A 14209-nucleotide genomic window follows, 5' to 3' on the forward strand; every position below is an offset into this window, starting at 1 on the left:
AATGTTTTGAGTGGTCTGGCCTGGTCTATGACAATTCATTCAACCTTATCAGTGTGCAAACTCTTTATGTTTATTTCTTAAAATATTTTCCATCCTATCTTTCAGTTATTGATATGAGTTATAAAATGTTGAGGGTCCAGCACTTATGGACTCCACTTGTCACATCAATCAATCTGAAAAAGATCCATACTCTCTGTTTTCCATCAGCATTCAATTTTCTTTTCATGCTAGTATGTTACCCCCATCCTGCCAGTTACTGCAATAACCTTTTTTTAAAAAATGGAACTCTGTCAAATGGATGAGGAACTTACAACAGCAAGGGGGTGAGACGGATGACAGTTATAGGAAGGGAGAAACATCACAGAAACAGTCACGTAGTGGGATGAACTCCAGGAAAGTAAGAGAGGTAGGCTGGTGGTACAGGAGTTTTCGGTGGCTGTCCTCATTTTAAACAAGTATGCTGTTTTGGAAAACATAGGAAGTGATGGATTCTCAGGGGAATGTAGCACAAATAGACATGTTTCTGGAATCAAGGCAGGCTCTAATGTAATGAAGGGTATGCTAGGTTCCAAGCGATTGATTGTATTAGGGGGGTCTCTAGTCAGAGGCACAGACAGACGTTTCTGTGGCCAGCAGTGAAAAATCAGAATGGTGTGTTACCTCCCTGATGTCAAGATCAAGGGCATCTCAGAGATGGTGCAGAATGTTCTCAAGGGGGAGTGTGTCCAGCAGGAGGTCATTGTACATATTGGAATCAACTTTATAGGAAGGGGAAAGGTTGAGATTCTGAACAGAAAACATAGAAAGTTAGTCATGAATTAAAAAGGAGATCCTTGAGGGCAGTAATATCTGGATTACTTATGGTGCTACAAGCTAGTGAGGGTAGGAATAGGAGGATAGAGCAGATGAATGCGTGGCTGAGGAGCTAGTGTATGGAAGAAGGTTTCACATTTTTGGGTCACTGGAATCTCTTCTGGGGTAGAACTGACTTGTACAAGAAGGAGGAATTGAACCTGCATTGGAAAGGGACTAATATACTTGTGGGGGGAATTTGCTAGAGGTGTTTGGAGGGATTAAAACTAGTAAGGTGGGGGTTGGGACCCAGGGAGATGGTGAGGAAAGGCATCAATCTGAGACTGGTACAGTTGAAAAAAGTGAGTCAAACAGTCAGGGCGGGCAGCAACAAAGCAGAGAATAAGGTAGGACTGACCATGTAAAAATTCTATAAACTATTGATTTGTAAAGATGGCAGTTAGAGACTGCAAGAGAAACCCTTCAGGAAACCATGTAAGTTTGAAAGGGGTTTTCTGCCAGAGCGTACATTTGGCCTCGGATCTTTGGGTGACCATCCTCCAAGGCAAACTTCAGGATATGCAATGACACAGAATGATGGAGCAGAGACTGATAGCCAAGTTCAGTACCCATGAGAATGGACTCATCTGGACCTTGGTATCATGACACACTACAGGTGACTCCAATACACTATATCATCTCTCTCACATACACATGCAGACCCTCTCTCATACACACGCACCCTCTCACAATCACAATCTATCAAGCATGTGCACGCACACACACAGTGTCTCCGCCTCACAAGCAACACACACGTAAGTCTATGGGGTGAATTTGCATTTGCAGAATTGTATTTGTACATACATTCTATTTTGTTCAAAAATCACAACCTTTAGTCAATCCATGTGACATTTTATAAATTCCTACTTTGGAAATAGAACCAGTCTGACTCAAGATTGGAATACAGACTCTAACCTCAAACTTTAATGCATTGTCTGAGCTGAGATGTCACTTTTTTAAATAAAATCTTAAGTTATCTCAGGAATGTGACTTGAAAGAAGTTCTGGGATTTTCATATTAATGTATTGAAACCTGCAACCCAATTTAAAAGAAAGACTTAACAGCAATCACATTCCACACCTTTTCAATCTAATCTCCAGTTCTCACTTCCTCTATAGCTGTTTTCAACCTAGTGAAATTTCTCTGGACTGCCTCCCAATGCCAATATATTTTTCCCCTTAGACACAGGGTCTAAATTTGTTCACAATTTTCTAGCTGTGGTCTATTACCTTGTATGGTGGTAGCAAAACTACCCTACTTTTTTATTTCATTCCATTTGAAACTGACCTTCCCTCTTATCCACTGATCTTGGATGTTAATTTGTTGTGACTCATGGACAAAGACTTCTTTCCCTCTTCCCACCCCCATCACTCCATTGCTTTCTGCATCCTTTCTTTATTTAAATAATACACCATTACGCACAGGATATTTAAATTTGTTGGGTGAGATATTTAAATCTAACAGGTGGAATAATTGATTGTAATGGATGAGATATTTGCATTAAATAAGTGGGATATTAGAAACTATTGGGTGGGAGATTTAAATCTAATATTGGGATATTTGACTCTAACAGGCAGGAATTTGAATCTATTGCATGTGATATTTGAATCTGAAGGATATTTAAAGAAGGTTGGGGTATTTTAATCTGGTACTTTGAATCTAAGCTGTGGGACATTTAAAACCTAAGGGTTGGAATGTTTAAATCTAACAGACAGAAATTTGACTAATATGCAGAATGTTTGAAATTAAGAGTTACAAATCAGATAACAGGTTTAATTGGAAGCACGAGCTTTCGGAGTGCCGCTCCTTCATCAGGTGGCTGTGGAGTGCACAATTGGAAGACACAGAATTTATAGTAAAAGTTCAGCGTGATGTAACTGAAATTATAAATTGTTTATTAAGTCTCTCACCTGTTAGAATGACCATGATACTTTCACTTCTTTCATATGTAAATCACACTTTTTTTTAAAGTTACATTCTCAGGTTTACTGTAACAATTGGTGTCAGTGCAGGAAAGATGTTGAAGGTGTTAGCCCCTGTCTGTTGCATAATATTTAGACTAATTCTAATCTAAAAAATGAGTTAACAGAGTCTTACATGGATTCATACAGTCTTTGAGCAAAGTACAATGTAACTCTGCAAGTACAAATTCACCCCACAAATGTGTATGTGTGTGTGTCTGGGGTGGGGGTTTGTGAGTGTCTGTGGGAAAGAGTGTATATGTATGTGTGAATGTAAAGTGTTCTAAGTCTGTGAGAGGGTGCGTGTGTGTGTTTGGGGTGGGGGGTTGTGGGTGTCTGTGTAAGAGAATGTGTGTGAGTGTAAAGTATCTAAGTCTGTGAGAGGGTGTGTGTATATAGTCCAATTGTGGCTTCTGTACCATCACACTGTGAACATTTGCTATAAATTCTGTGTCTTACAATTGTGCACTCGACAGCCACCTGATGAAGGAGCGGCACTCTGAAAGCTAGTTGCTTCCAATTAAACCTGTTGGACTATAACCTGGTGTTGTGCGATTTGTACACTCCAGTCCAACACCGGCATCCCCAAATCGTGAAATTAAGAGGTTCAACTTGAAACTTGAAAGAGTTCAGAAAAGATTTACAAGGATGTTGCCAAGGTTGGAGGATTTGAGCTATAGGGAGAGGTTGAATAGGCTGGGCCTGTTTTCCCTGGAATGTCTGAGGCTGAGGGGTGACCTTATTGAGGTTTATAATACTATAGAGATGATCATGGATAGGATAAACAGAGATGATTTTTCCCTGGGGAGGGGAGTCCAGAACTAGAGGGCATTGGTTTAGAATGAGAGGGGAAAGATATAAAAGAGATCTAAAGGGCAACTTTTTCACGCAGAGGGGTGGTACCTGTGTGGAATGAGCTGCCAGAGGAAGTGGTGGAGGCTGGTACAATTGCAACATTTAAAAGGCATCTGGATGGGTATATGAATAGGAAGGGTTTGGAGGGGTATGGGCCGGGTGCTGGTAGCTGGGACTAGATCAGCATAGACAAGTTGGACGGAAGGGTCTCTTTCCGTGCTGTACATTTCTATGACTCTATTTAAACCTAAGGGCTGCAATATTTACCAGAAAGGATATTGAATCCAACAATCTAACGGGTGAAATGTTGAAATTTAACGGGCGGGATATTTGAATTTTAAACAATGGGATATTCAAATCTAATGACTAGGATATTTGATTCGAATGGACGGGATATTAAAGGTTAAAGAGGATGAGCAGTTGAATCAAATGAACGGCCACTTGAACCTAACGGTCTTTGATTTCATTCGGGAGCTCCTTACGTCCAACCTCTACGTATGCACCTCCCGAGGGAGTGGTGCGCAGGCGCAGCCCGGAGGAGTTTGCCAGTGCAGTGTGTCGGGCGGATTCAGTGCTGCTGGGTGATGGGTAATCTTTAACGGTATTCGTTCTGTCGGGTGGGGTAAGGAAAACAAAATGTACTTTCTAATGTCTGAAAACGGGGTTGCTACTGCGGAGGAGGGTGCGCGGGAAGACGTTAGTAGAGAGGAAACAACAGGCAGCCGAATGGAGACTACTGTGTGGTCGGAGGGAACTGCTGTGGAGACCCCCAATCCTCCGCCCTTCGTCCCCATCCCCCATCCCCAGGCAGCCCGAGGGGTGTGGGAAAACCTTCTCCTTCTTTACCGCTTCTCTTCAGTGCGTGACCAGGGATTTTCGCAGTTCAGCCAAACGCGAGCATTCATGGTGCAGTGTCTTGCCCTAATCACTCGCGATGCTTTATTTATCCTTCCTACCCCCAGTTCATACACTCTGTCCGCATCCTTGACCAGTCCCACCGTATCTGTTCCATCACAGGAAAGGAGCTGGGATTCAGTGTCACTCGGGTGTTGGGCCGGGTCCTATCTACCATTTTCGAGGATATTTTCTACCCTATTGGGAAATGGTGAGAGTGTTGGTTAAAAGCTGTTTCGATGCAGTTTTTCTGTTTGGTCACGTTTCATGCTTATGGACCTAGTGCTGGAAAGTGGGGCTAGTGTAGATCGTGTCTTGTATGGTGGTACAAGGGTCTGAAGGGCCTCTTCTATACTGTATGACTCTAGGTTTGAACCATTATTTAAATATTTGTCTGTTGCAGTTATATGATTGAGTTAGTGTTAAAACTTAAATTGTCAGCCAGACTTCGTGAAATTGAGGGATTTTGATACAAAGAAAATGATTTGAACCATAAATATTTGGAAAGCTTATTTTGTTCCTGTGAAATTCCATTCCCTAGTTAACAACTTCATTTCTCTCCCTGGCAACTGAGATAAACTTGGCTGACTGCAATTTTGATGTCATTGAGATATACAGCATGGAAACACACCCTTCAGTCCAACTAGTCCATGTTGACCAGATATCCTAACCTAATCTAGTCCCATTTTCCAGCACTTGACCCATATCCCTCCAAACCCTTCCTATCCACAGACACATCCAGATGCCTTTTAAATGTTGTAATTGTACCAGCCTCCACCACTTCCTCTGGCAGCTTAGTCTATACATGCATCACCCACTGTGGGGAAAAAAGTTGTCCCTTGCGTCCTTCCTTTTTTTATAGAGTGGTATAAAGCTTTTCCAGCACCACTCTAATCTAGACTCTGGTTTCCAGCATCTGCAGTCATTGTTTTTAACTCCTTCCTTTATATATCTTTCCCCTCTTGGCCTAAACCTATGCCCTCTAGTTCTGGACTCCCCTAGGATATGTTTCTGAACACTCTACCATACCCTTGCTAAGAACACTCATTTGCATACTCTTAACAGTATCTAAGCTGATGTTGGTGTTGAAACATAGAAAATCTGAGATGGAATAGATGATTAATCCCTTTTGAGCATGCTGTGCTATTCAGTATGATGATTGATCGTTCAACTCTGGAGAAAGTGAGGACTGCAGATGCTGGAGATCAGAGCTGAAAATGTGTTGCTGGAAAAGCACAGCAGGTCAGGCAGCATCCAAGGAGCAGGAGATCCTTGGCCACCGCCCGTTTCTACCTCCCGCCCAAAATCCACAAATCTGACTGCCCCAGCGGACCCACTGCCTCAGCCTGCTCCTGCCCCACAGAACTCATCTCTGCATACCTTGACACGGTCCTGTCTCCCTTAGTCCAAGAACTCCCCACCTATGTTCGGGACACCAACCACGCCCTCCACCACCTCCATGATTTTCGCTTCCCAGGTCCCCAATGCACATTCAACTCCTGTTCCCACTTTCTCCCCAATCCTTTGATTCCTTTAACCTTAAGAACTGTTTATATTTCAATGTATCTTTGTTATTGTACAAAGTTAAAAATCACACAACACCAGGTTATAGTCCAACAGGTTTAATTGAAAGTACACTAACTATCGGAGCACCGCTCCTTCAGGTGGTTGTGGAGGACACAATTGTAAGGCACAGAATTTTATAGCAAAAATTTAGTGTGATGTAACTGAAATTATACATTGAAAAAAAGCTTGATTGTCTGTTGTCTTTCATCTGTTCGAATATCATGATAGTTTCACTTTCATGTGTAAATCACAAATTTTTTTAAAAAGTTGCATTCTCGGGTTAACTGTAAAACAATTGGTGTTAGCTAGACAATATGTTGAAGGTGTTAGCCTCCTGTGTTCTGTCTATGCCAGAGTGTAAGCTCTTCATCAAGAATCCTGCACCTTGATGCTGCCTGACTGGCTGTGCTTTTCCAGCGCTACACCTTTTTGACTCTGATCTCCCGCATCTGCACTCATTTTTTTCCATTATGATTTGTGTAGTTTGTGAAAAGCATTGAGCACTATAACTTTCCATCTTTATCATTTAAAAAAATAGCGTATCTTTCATCAAAAGATTAATGTATAATAGACTATAGCCTAGGTTAGATTGAAAATATGAATGATTTGTTTAAACAAATCATAATCCCATTTCCTATTCAAATTTATACTGAATAAGTATTGCACCTGTTTGAAAGCTTGTGCCATTAACTAAAGTGGGTGAGGGCTTAAGGGAAAACAGAATCAAATAGTGCTACATTGCTCAGCTGCTTGCTTTCCACCCAGATGAGTGGAAATCAGATTGTGACAGAAAGAATGGCTTTTAAACAAAAGTTCTTGAGGTTTTAGGATTCAAATTTATAAAAACTGCCATAAGGGCACCTTACCTGAATGCATTCAAAACAAGGTAAGAGTTGATGTCACAAGTCTTCACTCATGGATATGATTTACTGACTGTTGCAGGGTGGTTATGACTGGAATTTAAATATGTGAGGATATCAAACTATCTGGAAGGACAGGCAGAAAGGAAAATGAGGTGGTGTAACTCTGATATTTAAGGATGACATCAGGGCAATAGTGAGACATGTAGATTCTGTGGAGAAAAGGTTGATTCAGTGTGGGTGGAAATTAGCAATAGGGGAAAACGTCTCTGTCTCTTGGCCACAAAATAATAGCAGGCAATAAACAAAAACTGCATGTAAAAATGGTATGGCAATTGCAGGAATTTTAATCTACATTGATCAGTTAAAGTTGGTCATGGAAGCCTTGAAGAGGAGTTCATAGAATGTATCAGTGATCATTTTCTTGAACAATCTGTAATGCAACCCATAAGGTAGCAAGCTATTGTAAATCTGGTCCTGTATAATGAGACAGGAATAATTAATGATCTCACAGTTGGGAGTCCTGTTTGGGAGCAATCACAGCATGGTTTAATTTAAAATACAGATGGAGGGTAAAACTCTTCCGCTAAAGGTCCTACATTGGGATGAAGGAGTTTAAGGTAGACTGGGAGCAAAGAATATACAATATAGTGAGACAGTTGAGTAGTGGAGGACTGATTAGGGATGGTCAGCATGGCTTTGTGAATTTGAAATTGTCTGCCTTGATTGAGTTATTTGAAGTAATGAAGAGCATGGAGTGCAGAGCAGAGGAAGCGATCAATTATGGACTTCAGCAAGATGTTTGCCAAGGTTCTTCTTGGTAGATTGGTTAGTAAGGTAGGTCACAGGGTATGCAGGGAGAACAGGCCATTTGGATACGAACTGGCTCAAAATGACAGGGTAGTGGTGGAGGGTTGCTTTTCAGACAGGAGGTTTGTGACTAGTGTGCTATAAGGATTGATGCTGGGTCCACTGCTTTTTGTCATTTTATACAAATGATTTGGATATGAGCATAGGAGGCATAGTTAATTTGTAGGTGACACCAAAATTGGAGGCAGTGTGGACAGCAAAGAAGGTGCAGTGAGATCTTGATCAGCTGGGCTGAAGGGTGGCAGATGGAATTTATGGTAAGGTCCTGGAGAGTGTTACTGAACAATGAACCTGCATTCCAAAGTTTTAGTTCCTTGAAAATCGAGTCCCAGGTAGACAGTGAAGGCATTTGACATAGATATACAGCATGGACAGACCTTTTAGTCCAACTCGTCCATCCCAACCTAATCTAGTCCCACCTGCCAGCACCCAGCCCATATCGCCCCCAAACTCTTCCTATTCATGTACCCATCCAGATGCCTTTTAAGTGTTGCAATTGTGCTAACCTCCATCACTTTCTCTGGCAGCTCATTCCATACACGTGTCACCCTCTGCATGAAAAAGTTGCCCCTTGGGTCTCTCTTTTTTTAATATATTTTTCCCCTCTTGTCGTCACGTTCCCCTTCAGTCGAAGCAAAATGCTCAGAGACACAGTTGTTTTTGCCTTCCTTTATCCAGGCCCTGGAGAGAGAGAGAGAGAGAGAAAACGATTGCCCATGTGCACAGGGACATGAGTTCATGGTCTTCTCTCGAACAATTTTATAGGGAGGAGCATCCAGATAAGGCAACATTTGTATTAAGTGGGTGACCGTTGCGATCAAAAAGTATCGATAATAGAGGCCCTTTATTGTTGTATAATGATGTTCTTAACTTTGTTAACTGGACTTATACAATGGATACTTTCCCATTGTTAGCTGACCTTGCAGACTGAATGCTTTCAATATTAAATTGCTCTACATAATGACTGCTTTTCCACCTTGTTAACCCATTACCCTTGCCTCCAGCACCCCGTAGTTAACTGTATATTCTTATCTGATCTGAGTGATGCTTAGATGTGCCTCTTGTTCCACAAACTCAAAACTTTAACTCTTTCCCTGCCTTCTCAAAACTCAGAACTTTAACTCTTTCCTTACCTACTTGAGTCCTATACACATTCTCATTCTCGTCCTAAACCTATGCCCTCTATTTCTGGACTCCCCTATCCCAGGCAAAAGCTTGTATAATTATCCAATCCATGTCCCTCATGATTTTATTTTTTTTTTGTAGATATTTTTATTGAAATTTAACATTTTTGCAAATTTACAAAAATAAACAAAACTCTCAAATACAAACATTGATGTACAATTAAATCATATATACAATAGTCATAATTTAACAAAGAAAAGAGAAAGAAAGAAAACAAAAAATGAAAAAAAAAGAAAGAAAAAAAAACTCAACTTTCTACTAATCTAACCTATAACTAACCAGAGTGTATACCTAAGTCTCTTACATGCTCGGAATGTATAAACATCAAATATAATAAAACCCGTATTCGTGCAGGATTCCTCTCCCAAGGGGCCCCGGAGCAGCCCGGTCTGAAATCTTCACTAAATAAAAGCCCTTGTTAGGATAGCCGAAATATCTGCATTTATATAATTCAAAAAGGGCTGCCATATTTTATAAAATAATTCAGTCTTTCGGTGCACCTTTTTGTGAGGAAGTCAAGGGGGATATATTCCATAATTAATCTGTGCCAATTTGAAAGTCCAGGGGGCCCTCAGCCACCCAGTTCACCAAAATATTTTTCCTTGCACAGAAAGAGAGAATAGAAAATAGTCTCTTCCCATGCATATCCAGAGATGAGAGGTTCGAAAAGCCCAAAAGGAGAGATACAGGGTCCACCCTAATTTCCGTTCCTAAAATTTCTGTCAGGGTATTTGCCACTTTAGTCCAGTATCTGCGGATTTTCTGACAAGTCCACAGACAATGTACAAGAGTACCCACCTCTATTTTGCATTTGGGACACGTTGGAGATGCTCCTGCCTTAAATTTTGCCAGTCGAGCCGGAGCTATATGGGCCCTATGAAGTATCTTTAGTTGGATAGCCTGAGTTCTGTTACAGATAGCAATTCTTCTAGCATTTTCCCAAATGTCATTCCACATATCCTCAGAGATTTCTAGCCCCAAGTCCTGCTCCCATGTTTTAAGCAGGTCATCCATGTCTCCTGAGACTCCATCATGTAGCAAATGGTATATAGTACTAACGGAGGATGCCCCCGCTGGTCGTAAGACATTACGTTCTGTGTCTGATTTATAAAGACTATCTATTAATGTAGTCTTCCTCTGTATATAATCTCGAACTTGGAAGTATCGAAAGAGATCCCCATTAGCTATTCCGAATTTCAGACACAGCTGCTCAAAGGACATCAGGATCCCATCTTTAAATAGGTCCCCTAAGCATGAGATGCCCCTGGATCTCCAGAGTTTAAAGGTGGCATCTGTAATCCCCGTTTGGAATCCCCATGCGCCTACTATTGGTGCATGGGGGGATGTTTTATGTGAGTTACCCTCATTTTGCCGCATTATATTCCAGGCCTTAATTGTGTTTAATATTATGGGATTTTTACAGTGGTCTGTAATGATTTTCCTCTTATCTGAAAATAAAAGGTTAATAAGTGGGTATTTTACTTGGGAGGCTTCGATATCCAGCCAAATTGATTGTGGATCAGATGAAACCCAATCAGCTATGTAACTTAGTAGGGAGCTTAACTGATATTTCCTAAAGTCTGGGAAGTCCAGTCCTCCCCTTGCCTGTGGAAGCTGTAGCTTCTTCAGCTTAATAAGGGGCCGTCTATGGTTCCAAATAAAGGAGCCCAACCAGCCATATAATTTACGTAGGGCTAGCCTTGGCAGCATCAGCGGGAGCATTCTCATAGGATATAAGAGACGGGGCAGAACATTCATTTTAATTAATGCTATTCTCCCTAGCCAGGAAATCGGAAGGTCTCTCCATCGCTGGAGGTCCTGCCTTATCCTTTCCATTAATTGTACAAAATTAGCCCTATACAGCTGATCAAATACTGGCGTGATAAAAATACCTAAATATAAGAAGCCCTCCAGGGATCAACGGAAGGGAAAAGGGGATCCGTCCATTAAGTGGGGTATCATAGCCAGACCACCCATTGGCATGGCTTCCGATTTTGAAAAATTAATTTTATAGCCTGAGAATGCACTAAATGTATTAATAACTTGAATTAGACGAGGCACTGACATTAAAGGATTACTGAGGAATAAGAGAACGTCATCTGCATAGAGGGTAATTTTGTGTTTACCTGTACCAATCCTCGGGGCTGTTATATTAGGATCAGTCCGGATGGCTTCTGCTAATGGTTCGATTATCAGTGTAAACAACAATGGTGAGAGAGGACATCCTTGACGGCAGCCCCTACCCACACTGAAGCCATCCGATCTTAACCCATTAGTAATAACAGCTGCTTTGGGGTCATTATACAATGTTGAAACCCATTTGGTAAACACCTGTCCAACGCCAAACCTTTCCAATGTGTAAAATAAATATGACCATTCAACCCTATCAAATGCCTTTTCCGCATCCAATGAAATTACTACTCCTGGTATCTTTCCCTGATGACAGGCTTGGATCATATTCAAGACCCTTCTGATATTATTGGATGATCTGCGGCCCTTAATAAATCCCGTCTGGTCCTCCTTTATAATATATGGCAGTACCCTTTCTAGTCTTAGTGCTAACATTTTTGAGAGAATTTTAAAGTCTACATTTAGTAAGGATATTGGTCTGTAAGATGCACAATCTTCTGGGTCTTTTCCTTTTTTGAGGATAAGAGAAATATTTGCTTCTTTCAGCGTGGGCAGGAGACAGACCTGACTATGCGCAAAATTATACATATCCATAAGTGGGTCAACCAATATTCCTGTAAATTCTTTATAGAATTCAGCTTGAAAACCATCCGGGCCTGGTGCTTTTCCGCTCTGAAGTTGCCTAATTGCCTCAAGTATTTCTTGGACTGTTAAAGGGGTATTTAGGGCCGACACCTGTTCCGGAGTCAGGCCCGGGAAGGTCAAATTTTTAAAAAATGACTGCATCCTCCTGATCCTATCTTCACAATCCTGCGATCTATATAGTTCAGAATAAAATTCTTTAAAGGTCGCATTGATCTTTTTATGATCATGAGTCAGGGTACCTGTACTTTCCTTGATGGTCGGAATAGTTTGAGGGGCTTTCTTTTTCTTTGCAAGAAATGCTAAGTATCTACCCGGTTTGTCGCCATATTCATATAATCTTCGTTTCGCAAATAATATTTCCCTTTTAGCCGTCTGAGTAAGCGCGGTGTTTAAAGCTGTCCTAAGAGCTGTAATCCTCTGCAATTTTGTGATAGAAGGTCTATCAGTGTATGCTGTTTTGGCTGCTTTTAGGCGAGCTTCGAGCAGACGCTGTTGCTCTCCCTTCATTTTCCTCTGGGTCGCTGAATAGGAGATGATCAAACCTCGTGCATAAGCTTTGATGGTCTCCCACATCATTGACGGATTGCTAGCCGTACCAGTATTAATTTCTAAAAAAGTTTTAAGTTCTTGGGAGAAGTACTTTTAAAAATTTGCTATCTTTTATCAGGAAGGGGTCCATACGCCAATGCTGAGCAGATGTCCCATTGTTCTTTACCTTAGTTTCCATGTATACAGCGGCATGGTCAGAGATTGCTATAGTACCTATTTTACAGGTTGCTATAGAGTTTAAAAAAATCGATGGGGCAAAAAACATATCAATTCTTGTGTGACATTTATGTGGATTAGAGTAGAAAGAAAAATCTCTACCCTGTGGATGGAGACATCTCCATACATCTACCAATCCTAATTCTTTATTCAGGTCCGCCAGTTGTCTAGATCTGGGAGATACTCCAGCGGCACTCTTGGGAATCCTGTCTATTTCCGGATCCATAATACAATTAAAGTCTCCCCCTATAATTGTATGACGGGCACCAAAGGCCATCAGTTTTGAAAAAGCTTCCATTATGAATTTAAAGGGGTGTGCCGGGGGGCAGTATACATTTAAGATCCCATATTCCTCTCCATTTATGAGGGCTTTAATCAAAATATATCGTCCAGATTCGTCTTTTATCTGATTTAGAATTTTCAAAGGGAAGTTCTTCCGGACAAGGATAACGACTGCCCTGCTTTTTGAATTAAAAGAGGAAAAAAAGGCCTGATCAAATCCGCCCTGTTGTAATTTTAAGTGTTCTTTATCCGACAGGTGTGTCTCCTGTAGGAGAGCTATATCAACTCTCTCCTTCTTAAGATTTGATAATATTTTCTTCCTTTTAACTGGCGAATTACTCCCCCTGACATTCCAGGTGCACCACTTAACCGACTGTTCAGCCATAATCATCTGGACAGATCCGAGACCCCTCGGGAGGGGAAACCCTATCTAGAACATCCCGAGCATGGAGCATACAAGATTTACAAAAGTAAAGATTCTCTGATACACTCAAAACAATATAACAAAAAACTCTTTCTAAGTATAAAAAAAATGAAACATTCCGAATTGGAGATTTTCTCCCTTGTTCCCAGGGAGCGTCACTTCCTCTCCCACAGTCCATCTTACCCTCTTCCAACCAGTGCCCCACCCTTGACCCAGGTGTTCCTCAATAAAATGAGGAGAATTCAAATATAATATAAAGCTAGAGTTAACAGTGAACACCCCACCCACACCCACATCTAAATATATTTGGGAATATTAATACCATATATAACTATAAGATTACAATCTCAACACGTAATACTTAAATATAATATCACAAAATAACAGGGGAAAGAAAAACAACCCCGCTCCTAAAAACAGAAGTAAAATAGAATAAGGTAACCACCTTCCCCCCCATCAACATTAACCAAACGCCCCAATATATATATATATATATACACACACACACATAGGGGGAAAGATAAGAAAAGATGAAGGGATGTAAACCAAAATAATGGGAAAGGCAGACCAGCGTCCACAATCTCTTACAGCTTATTTAAGAGAGTCCAAGAATTCCTTAGCCTTCTCCGGTGATCCGAAGTTATATATGGATCCTTCGTGGCTAAGGCGTAGCGTCGCTGGATATCGTAAGGAGTACTGGATATTTAAGTCCCTTAAACGCTTCTTCGCCTCATTGAATGCCTTCCTCTTTCGGACCAAAGCTGGGGAGAAGTCCTGGAACAGCATGATCCTGGATCCTTTGTGGGTCATAGCTTGGGGATCTTTTCCCAGATTTCTTGAGGCTTCCAGGAGCATCTGCCTCTCCCTATAGCTCTGCAGCTGGAACAGGACCGGGCGTGGGCGCTGGGTTGAGCCGGGCC

The 14209-nt window shown here is 41.3% G+C and overlaps 1 protein-coding gene across 1 annotated transcript in view; it reads left to right on the plus strand.

Annotated features, from left to right (window-relative positions):
- The first annotated feature begins 4207 nt into the window (after window positions 1-4207).
- Window positions 4208-14209, plus strand: part of LOC132824441 (multiple PDZ domain protein) — a 381408-nt gene continuing 371406 nt past the window's right edge. The window contains exon 1 of the mRNA XM_060838941.1: window positions 4208-4290. The gene's annotated coding sequence lies outside the window, so the exon portion shown is untranslated. The remainder of the gene's footprint in view (window positions 4291-14209) is intronic.

The sequence above is a fragment of the Hemiscyllium ocellatum genome, chromosome 2 (assembly GCF_020745735.1).
Source record: "Hemiscyllium ocellatum isolate sHemOce1 chromosome 2, sHemOce1.pat.X.cur, whole genome shotgun sequence".
NCBI classification, from domain to species: domain Eukaryota; kingdom Metazoa; phylum Chordata; class Chondrichthyes; order Orectolobiformes; family Hemiscylliidae; genus Hemiscyllium; species Hemiscyllium ocellatum.